We start from the raw sequence: 13,852 nt of genomic DNA, 5'->3' as shown, positions 1-13,852 counted from the left end.
ATAAGCTTTTTGTACAGTTTAGCCTTTATTTTGTAAATGACTCACGTAAAACTGGTTAAAAATGAAAAACTATTTGTAACATTTAACAGCGAAGGAAGTTTTGGTTCTTTAATTTTACATAGGCTTCCAAAACAAACATGCTGAATGACTGTCTTTCATATATTTATATGAGTAATTTCACTACTTACGCGTGTAAATAAATATCACCTTACATAATTAAAACTAATAAAGTCTTTATTTTTCCGCATGTAAATAAGTGACACTGTTCTTGCATAATGAAGGTTGTAATGTGTTTTACTGAAAGGCACTTTGGAGCAGCAGAAGTTGTCTTAGATGTGCTATGTAAAAATATTGTCTTGACTTTACTATTTTAACTTCTTTATGTTTGCGATCGTATTTACTTGTTGGGTTTGTTTCATTATCTGTCTAATTTGGCATTTGTTTTATTGTTAAAATCTAAGGCGGGACATGTCACTAAGTTGTGGAAACAAATGTTAAAATATCTTGCATTAAAATTCTACTCCTTTATATTATTACCTCCTTTAAGAGACTTTAACAAGTCTGTAGAGCGACCAGGGGAATGCAGAACAAGCCTAAGTGATGTTTACACACTGTTATAAATCTGTATCTTTACTCTGTTTTACATCTATAATTCAGTTGTTTTTATGCATGTAAATACCATTTATAAAATATTCAAAAGACAAAAAATACACATTATGTCATGTCAAAATAAAGCCAGATGAAATATGATAATTATGGGAATTATTGTATTTTTTTATGAGATAGTTGTTGCTTTATGACAGTATTTTTGGCACCAAAAGCTGTTGGAATATTAACATTTTTAACTTTGTTTTCTTTTCTGGGATTGTGGTTTCGTCATGAATACTCAATGCAAACTTGTGACATATAAGTCAGGGGATTTTTACATCTTTTTCTCAGTTTTGTCATCTGCTTCTGGCTGGATGCTTCCTTCCTACTGGCCATGTGGGGATTCATCAGAGTTTGCAGCGTTCAAAGTTCACCTAATCTGAACTGTGACTGCTGCACACGGATGAGCTCGCCAGGCGGTGCGCTGCGATCTGTTTAACGCCGCGCCAAACCGTCGTGGCACAACACTGTAAATAAAGAGTTTCGGAGCACAGCGGTGCTGTTGTTGTTGCGTTCTGTCTGAAAGGGCCGTAATTGTTCAGGAAATGAATGTAAGTCACTGTAATGTCCTGTGTAGTGATGGAAACACCACTCTGTGTGTAGCGTTGAGAGTCTCCATTCACAAACTCTGTAGCCAATCAACTCAAAGTGGTGGAATCAATAGAAGAAGACATTTGAGGAGAATGGGAAAAGTTATGAAATGAATGAATCATTTTATATTACCTTTTTTTTTAGTGAGCACTTCCAGGAGAATCGGCTAACAGTCCTTATGTCCTCACAACCTGGACGACCTTTACTCACGTCAAACAGTCAAAATCAACCATTGCATGTAAATAGACTGGGCTGGGTACTGGTTTGTAAATCAGCCCAGAACCCCAACAAATGATGTGATAAACTTTTCCCACAGCAGACATTTTGAGATTTGAGAGTAAAAGCAGCAAAAATAATTAAATGATTTAACACTGAATTGTATTTGGCTGCTTCAGTTTCAGGGTCACTGGTGTTGCAGGTTTAACATCATGGTGCCGCCATTATAGTAGCAAATGAACTTTATTTGTCATGAAGAACAACTTTAAATCATATGTCTAATGCCTATATTAAGTGATAACGCCTGCTACTGAATGTAAAGCAGAGGTTTCGGAAATTATGCCTTTTTTTTTTTTTTTTGTCAAATGTGATTTTTTTGAAGCAAAACTCTCCAAGATTTCATCTGGAAAACACCATCACATCAGCAGTTTCTCTCTGTTCTGAAACACAGTGCAGTGAGTTTATTGTGTTGCCGTTCTGGATGGGAGCCACACTGCCCAACTCAATTTGAAAGAGAGGGGAGGAGAAAAAAAGTCAGGCTGATACTAAAACACCTATTTCTGGCAACCACATCCTATTGTTTCGGTGGTTATTGAGAGTGTATTTGCTCTGAACTGACCTTTTCAGACAAGATCAGAGAGTACTTATTTGACTCAACTCAGCAGTACAGCAAATAAGAAATACCTTCCATGTTATTTTGTAGTTTTTCTTGCTTCCATCTGAAGCACCGTGACTGATTGTTTTCACTCGATGTATTTCAGTCTTTATGAAACCAACTGGAGAGACAATAAATGTTTGCTGGAGATCACTGTTAAAACACAGTTTTTCACACATATGATATGTATCATGGGGCTGCAGGGTGGCTCGGTGGTTGGCATCGTTGCCTCGCAGCAAGAAGGTCGCCGGTACACATCCCGGTGAGGACACTCGGGATCTTTCTGCGTGGAGTTTGCATGTTCTACCCGTGCAGCGTGGGTTCTCTCCGGGTTCTCCGGCTTCCTCCCACACAGTCCTCGTGAGGATTAAGCGGTGTATAGATAATGGATGGATGGATAGATATGTATCATTGCTACTTCATTCTGTCATTCAGACTCAAGTCACTTTTACATCAGTGTTCATGGCTTCAATCAGACGAACCCACAACATCACATGGGATATTTGTCACAGACATTAGATTGGACCGTTGCTACATCAAGTGATGTGTAATACACATTAATGCAGCTTGTCTTAGCTGAGCTGTTTAGATAACTAATGGCCAATTCTATTGCTTTGGAGATGCTCATATGTATCCTGTTGTTTGATGCTGCAGCTATGTCATAAACTCAGAGGTTCTACAAACAGCTGGATGCACCAAACTGAACTTTAGCTTCTGTTAGCATTCTGTAAAATCCTGGATTACATTTATTATTTGTGACTTTTGATCATTTGACCTGTTAATACAAATGTTCAGGGTCATTTCATTGTATAGATGAGAAATCGTACAGGACGGTGAATGAGAATGGTGTTTTGGGGCCTTTTCTGAACCAGCATTAGCATGGAAATCTGGAAAAACCCTCCCCAAATTACATCAGACAGTGGAACGTGTTACTTGTACCAATGAAAGGCATGCAGTTCAGACTTGTGCTGCGTTCGAAGTGCTATGGAAATGTTAGAGGGTCTGACCAACTAACATCACTGCTGGGACTTTAACAGAAAAGTGACCAGTATGCTCATCCAGACATGCAGCCGAGACACCCAGATGCTGTCAGATTTAAGGAAAAGAGTGCACGTCTGAAGGGCTTATGAAAGCTTTACAAAGCCAATATCCAGCTGTGAGTTATTTACTGCTACTGAACACACTACAAGTGCGATTTACGAAACCTCATCGACTCATAAAGTGTCACAATTTGCTTTCACAGCAGTCCTAAAACACATAAGGTGCATTGAACGTAGCTTTTTTAAGCGCATAAAGCACCAAAGAAGCAATAAATCCATTCTGAGATGAAACTCAACATACACACCAAGACGAGCTCCATTTTCAACATACTGGCTCAAGTAAACAGTCATAGCTATTCCTGCTGTGCTCCACATAGAAGCACATCTCTGCATGAGCAAACCGATATTCTGAACATATCTTCACTGGTGTTTTAGTCACCTCAAGCACGAAGCCAAAGCAGGATTTTTCAAGAGTTATCGTCTCAACAATATAAACTATGGTTCCTCTGAAGCGATACTCGGTAGCTCTATTGATTTAGTGGTGATACAACAGCGATGCGTGCACATCTTTGGGGTTGATAGAGCATCTCCAGTAAGTAGATTGCGACACTATATGATTGCACTTGCGGAGCATAATTTCAAGCCTCCCTTATACCGCGGCTCTCTATATGACTGATGCCTTAAACAATAAACACAGCCGTTTGTCACAGTGTGAAGTTTTATATTAAGGCTCAAAGGGTAAGATGACTGGGACGGGTAAAGTAATTACCTTCCAGAGATGAGTTTGTGTTTTCTGACAGTGTTGGTAATTGTAACTCCTGGGACTTCTGGGTTTTGTATGTGTGCATTGCGCTTTGTAATCTCGCTGTTTGCCCGTGCGTGCGCTCTGCATTGCGCATGCCCCGCGAGTATCCCAGCTTGTTAGAGGCGTACGGTGGATGCGGCGGCAAAGAAACCACACATCAGCATGTCAGACAACAGCTGGGCAGGAGCAAACATCAGTGCTTATTACCAGACACTGTGAAAATGACTAACTCAGCAGTGACAGAGCTGTCTTTGTATCTGCTACCTAAGAGGTAGTGAGGCCCTTAAATTGAACGTTTTCATGCAACACAGTTTTTTTTTTTCCAAAGTGCTCGGCTTTCTTCTCTTTCATTCCAGCAAGTGACACCACGGTATGGATAATGTCAGCGGCTGATGTGCTATCCATTCCAATGCTCTCACCCACTCTATACAATCCTCTATACAATGCTTTTTATTTATCTTTAGGCATGCCGAGTGCATTCATTGATTTCCCCGGAGAACTCCCTCTAATTGTGTAGCAAAGAAAAAAAAGGAGTCTGGCAGAGTCGGACAGCAGCATATTGTGACTGTGACTAGAGATAATGAGGCAAACACTTCTGCTGCTACACCGCAGTCATCAGCTTTGGGACACATTTTGTTACACGAGCCTTTTTGGAGTAATTTGGGTCTGTTTAGGCACTCCACATCTTTTAGCTGGCATGTTTCTGTAGCTTGCTGTGGCGTACTTTTTAAAACTTGACCAGCAGAGAGTACAGTTTCTTTTCTTATTTATTCTTGTTTTCTGCCATTGTTCTACCAAAAGAATAGAGCTGATTACTGTAATCTTTTTTTTATCTGTTAGAGGAATTGGCGACCACCTCGTAAGTAATTAGATTATCAAGCAGTGGCAGGTGGCGCGCTGTCGAATTGTCAGGTGGAGCCGTGCCGCCGACAGGTGCGTTTGGCAGCACTGCGAGTCGTCATAGCGGGAAAAGCAGAGGTGTAATTTATCATATTAATAATTGCTCAGCTGCATTTAAGTGTGTTAGTTAACTATGTCCATGGAACAACATGTGAGGCCCTAAATTGAATGTAGCACCTCTGGATGTCCACCACCAGACGTCAACAAAGTTTTGTTGGTTTCAGGTTCACGATAAAACTTGACTGTCACTTCCTCCTAAGAGGATTTCCAGAATCTCCCCTTTTTGTCTTGAGAGACTTAATGCACCAACCTGGAGAGCCTCCGACATAAAACCTGAGGATATAGGGGGAGTTTTTGTTTTTTTTCCCTCTGAACTCCTAATTAACTCTTAATCTTGAATACGACAGCCTAATTGGAGCTAAATCCAGACAAAGCTCTTCTCGTGCCTCCCCTCTGAGCAAAAATAAGGATAATCTGCTGAAGGAACGAACGTTTCAAGGTAGTTTATTTATAGTCTCGCCTGTAGAAAATGCCTCCTCCTCCTCCACACCGGTGTGCAGCTCAGAGTGAAGAGGTTGGGATCCACACCTTCAAGTCTGAAGTTAGATTCATCCCTCTGGGCAGGGAGTGGCTTGTTGCTTCAAGTGGAGACGTGTGAGGATCTTTGGGTGATGAAGAGAAAGCTGAGCTGTCAATTCATCAGTCAATCTATGTTTGAACTCGCACCTTGGGGATGGACAAAAGATAATATTGTGAATGCAAGTTGTCCAAGTGAATTTCCTCATTAGGACGACTGGGCTCACCCAAAGTCTAGATATACTTCCCAGTGTTTATTATTGTCTTTATGTGTTGTTAGTCTGATTTTTATCTGCTATTCTTCTCTCTCTCCCCTTTCACCTCAACCCAACTGGTTGAGGCAGACAGACACCCTTCCTGAGTCTGGTTCTACTGGAGATTTCTTCCCATTCAATGAGAGTTTCTTTATCCCACTCTCGCCAAAGAGCATGCTAATAGGGAATCTTTAGATTTGTTGGATTACGCTCTATAGGAAGTACCTTGAGATTACTTTTTTGTGAACTGCTGCCATTTAAATGATACTGAATTGGATCGAACTGAATTACATGCTCAGTCATGTTTGGCTGCTTGGTGTATCTATGGATGGTTGGTTGTGCATGTCCTCTAAAATGAGCTCTTCATGTCCACAAGATGAAATACACTTATGATAGGAAGGGGCAGTAGGGATGTGACAGGGTCAGTGAACGCATCACTCGCAACACAAAATGATAGAAAGTCTTCAGGACAAGCCCATGGGCCAAGTTTGCAGTTACCTATTTGTATGATGCGTCTTTGCAGCTGTCCTGTAACAAATATGATTGTAGAATAGCTGGGAGGGAACCAGTACAATTTTAGAAATCAACAGAAAAACGTGGAAAAATAATTGGAAGGAAGTTAGAAGTAAGGCTGTTTCGCTCTGTTGGAAAAACGGAGTGCTGAGAGTTTGCCTCGATCGAAACCAAATATAAAACTCCCCAAGTGTTGTCACAACTGGTTACCTACCAGAGAGGGTAGTTAAAAAAGCAAGTATAGCTCCAGTCTAAGAGACAGGGTAAGGAGCTTTAGACATCTGGAGCAACCACAGAGTAGAGCTGATTGTCCTTCATGTCCACAGAACTGAGCTTCTGATCATGATGCCTCCTGGTGACTTCATTGTGTCTCCATTAAAGTACATTACTATACAACACGGCATTCTCAATTACTCTCTTTCAGGGAACTGTGTTTTCTCCCGAATTGTATTTGTTTGTTACGCATCAAAAATAAATTTCAAGTCAACATAAATTTGCCTTGTATTTTATTGCTTCACTGTCAAGTGATCAAGTATTGGATGGGATGGGACTCGTCACCCTGGTAACCCTGAAAATCAAGGAGGAGCTTTAGACATACTGTGAAAATATTTTATATAAAGGATTTTATTTATTTTTATATGTTAACCCAAACCATCTTATTCATTTATGAACCAAGTAGTTTATAATAATGGTTCTACACGAGATGCAAACTTTGGTTTCCTGTATAACCGTCCTGTCACTGACAATTACCTCTATATGCACAGTTACTGCTGCTTTCAAACTGGAAGTAAGAATTAGGTTTGTTTCAAAACAAACTCTTTCAAAGCATAAATTAGATGGCAAGTTAGTTAAAGGAGAGTACATTTGTAGACGGAGACTTGGATCATTTCTTTAGATGTTTCCTGGGCACATCCAACTTCAATCACATTAAAACAACAGCAACAAAATACAAACTGAAATAGAAAAGATGCAGGTGAAAATCCTACTAAGAGAAAAAGCCTCTTTCGTTTGAGTCACACATATTTCTTACTTGCTTTGAGCAACTCTGGTGTATCATCGGCTCATTTGCCTTTTTTTCTTCTAATTATGCTCATCACAGGTAAAGCTTGTTTAATATAGAGAGAGAACATTTCTTGCACACAATACATGCAGAAGGGAAAATGTCATTTTGTCTTGGAAAATATGAACTAAAGGTGAAATCTAATCTAATCTTTTGGTAAAAACCAAAACAGCAGCTTATAACATATAGATTATTGTTTTTATTTTTTTATGATAAATGGTTTTACCTTTTGTGCTGTAAACGTAACTGTTCCGTCAAATAGCGACTTTTAATGATTCACTCTGATTTGCTTTTAATTTGATGTATTAATCAACTTAAAGAAATGCTTTTTTTATCCAGTATCTCATTCTGGACTGAGGCGTTCCCCTTTTGAAGCCACATCGCAACAATCCATCAAGCCCTCGCTGAGCAGAAATTCAACCATCTCACTGTGTCTGTACTATAAGCCATTCTAGTCTGCTGAAGGGTTGCATATTTAAGTTGCTTGTTGGCCTGCCATCATCTGCAGCCAGAATTTAAATGTGATTTTGTGCTTTGCTGGAGGACAGAGACACAGTTAAACATCTTGAACTGGATCAGGCAAATGTTCATTACATAAATAATGTATAGGAGCACTTTGTAAAATTATTGCTTATATTATACAAACATTAGTCATGTGGTCCACTGCATACATAATGTACACCGATGAGCCAAAGCATTATGACCTTCGCTGCCCGATATGATGTTGGTCCTTTGCGTGCCACGAGTGAAGCTCCAACACGCCCGAGGCACCAAGACTCCACAAAAACTCTAAAAGTTTCCTGTGGGAGCTGGCAGCGAGATGTTAGCAGCAGATTCTTCAGTATTCACCACAGTTTCTGGGAACAACAAGACTTCACTGTCTCGGAGATGCACCATTTCTTCCATCCATTATCTCCATTATCTATACACCGCTTAATCCTCACTAGGGTCATGGAGGGCTGGAGTCTATCCCAGCTGACTCAGGGTGAAGGCAGGAGACACCCTGGACAGGTCACCAGTCTATCACAGAGCTACACTTAGAGACAGACAACCAAGTACACTCACATTCACACCTACGGACAATTTACAATCACCAATTAACCTCAACATGTTTTTGGACTTTGTGGGAGGAAGCCAGAGAACCCGGAGAGAACCCACGCTGCACGGGGAAAACATAGCGACCTTCTTGTTGCGAGGCAACAGTGCTACCAACTGCGTCACCTTGCAGCCCCCATTTCATCCAGCGATAATAATTTGGTCCTTGTCAAAGTTGCTTAGACTTCACGGTTGCCATTTTTCTTACAGATGTCAACGTGTCCAAAGGCGAGTTATCAGTCATTGGTTATTATGTTTTGGTTCGTTGTTGAATTGCCCCAACGTTAACTTGGACAGTTAAACTTTCCCCAACATCCATAAGGTTTATAAGACTATTTGATAGGATGTTAGCTATACTGTTTTCTCCTCTGAAGAACATATATTTTCTACAAAAATGAATAAATGAGATTGCCACTTGAGGAAGCATGAACATACCACTCTGAAGGACAACAAACAGTGGCAGAAAAAGCATTCAGATCCATAAAAGTACCAAAGCAGCAATGTAAAAATACTCCATTACAAGTAAAAGATCTGCAGGAAAAAGCCTACCCAAGTAAAAGTACCAAGATATGAACAGTCAAATGTAGTTAAGGTGTTAAACTAAAAGCTGTGCTTTGGTCCCTCTGACAGATTTATTATTATATATGACATAATTATAATATGAATAGTGTGGCACCGGTTTGTCAGCAGCATGTTGTAGCTGCTGCAGGTTTGAACTATTTTATATCCAGTTTTATATAAAGGGAGAGCAGATAAATCTGGGGAGTGGAGAAATGAAAGACACAGTTTGGGTGCAGAAATCTGTTTTCACTTTTTTCCTAGTATTTGATTTCTAGTGAGACGTTGCATCACGTGAGCATTTATTGAAGTGAAACCATGTGAGAAGTTTCGAGGGAGAAATCACTGTTTGGTTGAGCTGTTAACAGCTCATGGACATCTGAAACGTGAGCCACACTACACAACGCTGTTTGTTATGAAAGTTTGTCATGTTCAATTGTGTGAAATCTTCAATTTAGGATTTATGAAAGCTGTCAAGTAAATGTGGTGGAGCAGAACGTACAATATTTCCCTCTGAAAAATTGTGGAGGTATAGAGCAGCTTCAAATGGAAACACTCAAGTACAAGCACTTCTAAATTGCACTTGAGTAAATGTCCTTATCTGAGCATTAGCTGTCACTCTTTCATGCATCCATCTGAGGTGACGACAAATGACCTAACATTGATAACGTAGCAGTGGACAGTTCTGTAACCACAACGCTCCACATGTTACTCAGTACACCGACTCACGACATGGACGTCATGTGCAAAGTGATCAGACATCGGGAATGAGACCCCTCAAGCTTGGTTACAATGTTGAGTCTGTGCTGTAGGTACACGTTGGTTCTCGGTAGGTACAGTCAGATCCAACACAAAGTACAGACTTGCCACTTAAATAATCCTCAATAGAAATCTATAACAGAATTCCATAACAGTCTCTTAATTCCTTTCAAAAAGCCAATACTGTGCTTTGTAATGGTGGAAACAGAAAATATCTACCCAGTCATGTTGCTGTGCTTTTGTTACGTAGCCATGTGTACAAATGTGTTGTAAAAAAAAAAAAAAAAAAAAAAGCTTTTTTAAACCTGATTTGGAGGGAAAAGTCCCCCAACTTTGAAAGCAGTTTTCATCAGATTTGGCTGGTAATTCTATACATGCAGTTTCGTTATCCTTAAAATTGCAGTTAGGGCTCTTTCTGTTCATTCAGACAGGGAGCTGGTCTCGTTAGCCCAGAAGGCTAACAATGGAGCATCACCAAGATGGCTGCTGAGTAGCGTGACTTGCTGTAAAAGGACTTTGGTAGCATTTTATTGCAGCTGTGCACATCCCCAGAAATGTAACTAAATGCTGCACTGACATAGACTGCAACGACTGTGATTGGTCTATTTCGTCATAGTAATGTTGATTTTTGCAAAAAATAATGCTTCTGTGGAAGAAAATGTAACAGACTGTAATTGTAGCGCCAGTATAGTTTAAATGTCGCCATATGCTGTTGTCTCATTTCATATCTCTGCCAATCCATGTACAGCATAAACCCAACTGGTTCTGATGTTTTCTTTCTCTTCTGCATTGGAATAACTTTGATCAAAGAAACGGTCCATTCTGCATTTACTGACTTCACAAAGAAACTCAACACACTAAATAGTGTTTTGGTGGTGGTAATTGCAGACACCAGTGGGAGATATGTTGAGTGTCGCCAACAAATGTCAGAGTGTATGGTACTGTATGTTTTGCAGTGGATAAGCAATTAAGAAACGCATGGCCAGTAGTGCATCTTTATATAGAATGTTCCGTGTATATATAATCTTTTAACCATCGCTCTTTCAGACCATCCTTGATGTGCTGACCAGCGGTTCAGACTCGGCCCTGGAGGAAGAGAGAAGAGCAAAGGTCTTTGAAGTGAAGCAAATTCCCGTCAGCTGTAACTCTGAGCTCTGAAATGGAAAGAAACAGCAGGTAAAAAAAAAAAAAAGACTAGTTTTTTATCGCTCTGCTGATTGGTGGTGTGTGTGGGCACATACATGCTGAGCCGGAGACATGAAACGTTAAATATGAGAGAGTCACGTGAGTGTTTGTTGTGTTTGTGTGTGGGTGTGTGTGTGTGTGTCTGCCTTTTGGGTGTTGGGCTAAAGGTCTGTTGCTTCACCGTGCACGCATGCATGCACATACACCCACCCACACACACACACATGCAGGAAACACCGATGTGAAGATCCTTCATTGAGCACGTCTCAAGCTCAGCCAAGCATTCACTTCTCCCAGTGACCTAGAAATGAATGACAAGCCAAACAAAAGCTGGAGTAGCCCACTCCTCTCCCAAAGGTTCATGAATTCTGTCACAAAGCGAAGCATGTGTAGGAAACAGGTCTTTGCCGTGTGAAGAAATTCGCACTGACACTTTGTGAAAAATTAAAAAGCCTCCAGAATCCACTGAAGACGTTTTAGTGAAAAGGAGAGCATTAGCGGTGCAGCTACCTGTGTTTCAAGACGGGTATCTTCAGTTTGAATTCTGCAGGTGAATGCACATGGAATAGTTCAAAGCTTTGTGCTTCCTGAAAAAAGACCAATGTCAAAGGAGGCTCGAAATCTTTTAACCTTTTGTGCTTCAGCAAGCAAACCTGTAGTGGCTTTTTCCAACCCTGCACGCTGTCTTTTATGAACTGCATTTTTTTTTTTTCTCAGTGTTGACTCTCAACAACCTGTTCTATCAAATATACAAGAAATAAATGTGAAATAACCCACAAACACGCTTTTTAAAAACCTCTTTAGAGATGTTCTGCTGCACTCGGATGCATGTAAGACACATTCAGGCGTGCAGAGAGCTCCAAGTCAGTCGTAAGGTTTGACCCATGTGCATCCTCAGCTTCCCATTTATTATGTGCTGCTACTGTTTTGCGTACTGTATTCATAATTTCAGGTATAAACACATTTTGCTACCTGAATGGACATTTTCATTAAAAGCACCATGCATTGGGACAGTAGACAGTGATTTTTTAACCTGAAATATCCTTAATTGGCATGAGATGTGGTGGTTAGCGTTGAATAGTCACCATAGCAACCAGAGTAATCAGGTGGAAAAGTAGGGGCCTGTGGACACAAAAGTACAGTGATTAGTACCTATTTTATAGTAATGACAGTAGCATGAGCCTTTGTTGTTGTTATGTTTTCTCCTCAGGTTTTCTTTTTTCAGCTTGTGATATGACTGATTCATTCAAATAGACAAAAAGCCTGCAGAGGAAAATATAGAGAGAAACTAAATTGAATAAATAAGATTTCTGCAGGGGACAAAAAAACAAAAACAAACCCTTGGTCAGTGCAATTATGCTTCACTAAAATTCAACTTGGACCCTTTTTTATTAGCTGTTGTGATCATTATTATTGCGGTCAGTCCACTGCAGGAACCTTGTTTTAGGGCATATTTTTTTAAAGTATTCTGGCTGCAAAAACATCCTGTAGAACCTTCTTTCAGGGCCTACTTGAAGTTAGATGCTTGTGAGAGACCTTGAAGAACTGCTAGCTTGGATGACAATTGGTTAAACTCGAAGAAAATAATTGGTATTTGTGGTCTATCAGTCTTCCCTTCCCCAAGGCCATGTTAGCACAAAGAAGGCTATTTACAAAAATGTTTCCAAAAATAACATTGTTCACACCAGATCGTTTCCAAAAAAATCTTCACTTACACAAACCTGCATAAACCCGTCGTTTAGAGCTGCTATGAGCATACCAAACCTATAGGGGGCAGTGTAACGAGAAGCATAAAGCCATGCTAGCCAATCAGAATCCTGGAAAAAACACAACGATGGATGGCACAAATTACTTTCTGTTACTGCAGCGATAATGCTGTGAGGGTCGTTTGTTTGGACCAAAGGAGAAGTGAAGCTACTCCTAAATGTGGAGTACAAAACAAGTAAAGTACTTAATTTCTATCACAGTAGCCAAACTGTAAAGATCGGACACACAAACTATGATGCTGATGACGCCTTTGTCGCATACTGTGACGTCAAACTCCGTCTCCTCCTGTCTTCATGCAAACATAAAGACGGAGCTTTCAGTGACTTGTTGCTTGTTTACGTGTAAACCAAAGGCCCGTTGAAATATCATCGTTTTTGCTACGTGTAAACGTGGCCTAAGATTGCCATCAACAGCGTAAAGTTCGACGTATAAACTAACATAACAAACCCTTTGTTTTTCTATTTTCTTTGTGCAACTTAAGCTAAAGTCACATCCAGTGACTTCCATTTGCTGTTTTGGTGCACTTTGTGTCTCGGTGAAGCTGTTTGATCCTACACAGCGATTGAAACAGAGAACCTGAAAGGGCGTCAGGAACCTTTTTCAGTTTCTGAAGGGAGGCCTGTCAGAAAAAAGTTCGAGAACCCCTGCTTTAATTTTTTAAAAAAAGAAAAAAAAAAGAATGAAAAATAAGTAAATTTTCTCCCTCTCTGTCATAAAAAAACACCGTACATCTGAAAGAAGATGCACAAAAGGGTAATAATGGCTTTCCATATAATCCAATCTTACTCGATTTAGAGGGTAAATGACTTGTACGTCTGAAGTAATGTTAAAGGCCTTCTGCTGCACATTTTTTCAGTTCAGGACCGGAATGAAGGGACGAGGAGAAAGTCTTTAGCTGAACAAAGAAACCAATCAAAAGTCAGAGTACGCAGAGCGACACAGCATGCCCTCGCTCTCACCCGTGTTAACTTACATCCAGCTGACATGTCGACTCACAGGGACTGGAAATGAGTAGGAGATGAGGTTTCGACCCACTGAGTCACATCTTGACTGGTTCTGTCTTATACATAAACATGATGAACCGCAAGCGTGTGAGTGTGTGTGTGAGACCCAATCTGTCTTTGTGTGTGCGATCATCTGTGTAAGGGCGTTGCTGCACTGCACACTAAATGCATGAAATTTATGCCAGATAGGGAATTAATGTGCAGGATGGAAATTAATATTTCCACT

The sequence above is a fragment of the Stegastes partitus genome, unplaced genomic scaffold (genome assembly GCF_000690725.1).
Source record: "Stegastes partitus isolate 25-593 unplaced genomic scaffold, Stegastes_partitus-1.0.2 Scaffold1480, whole genome shotgun sequence".
In the NCBI taxonomy this organism is placed as follows: Eukaryota; Metazoa; Chordata; class Actinopteri; family Pomacentridae; genus Stegastes; species Stegastes partitus.
The sequence above is the reverse complement of the archived record's forward strand: the minus strand, read 5'-3'. Positions refer to the sequence as shown.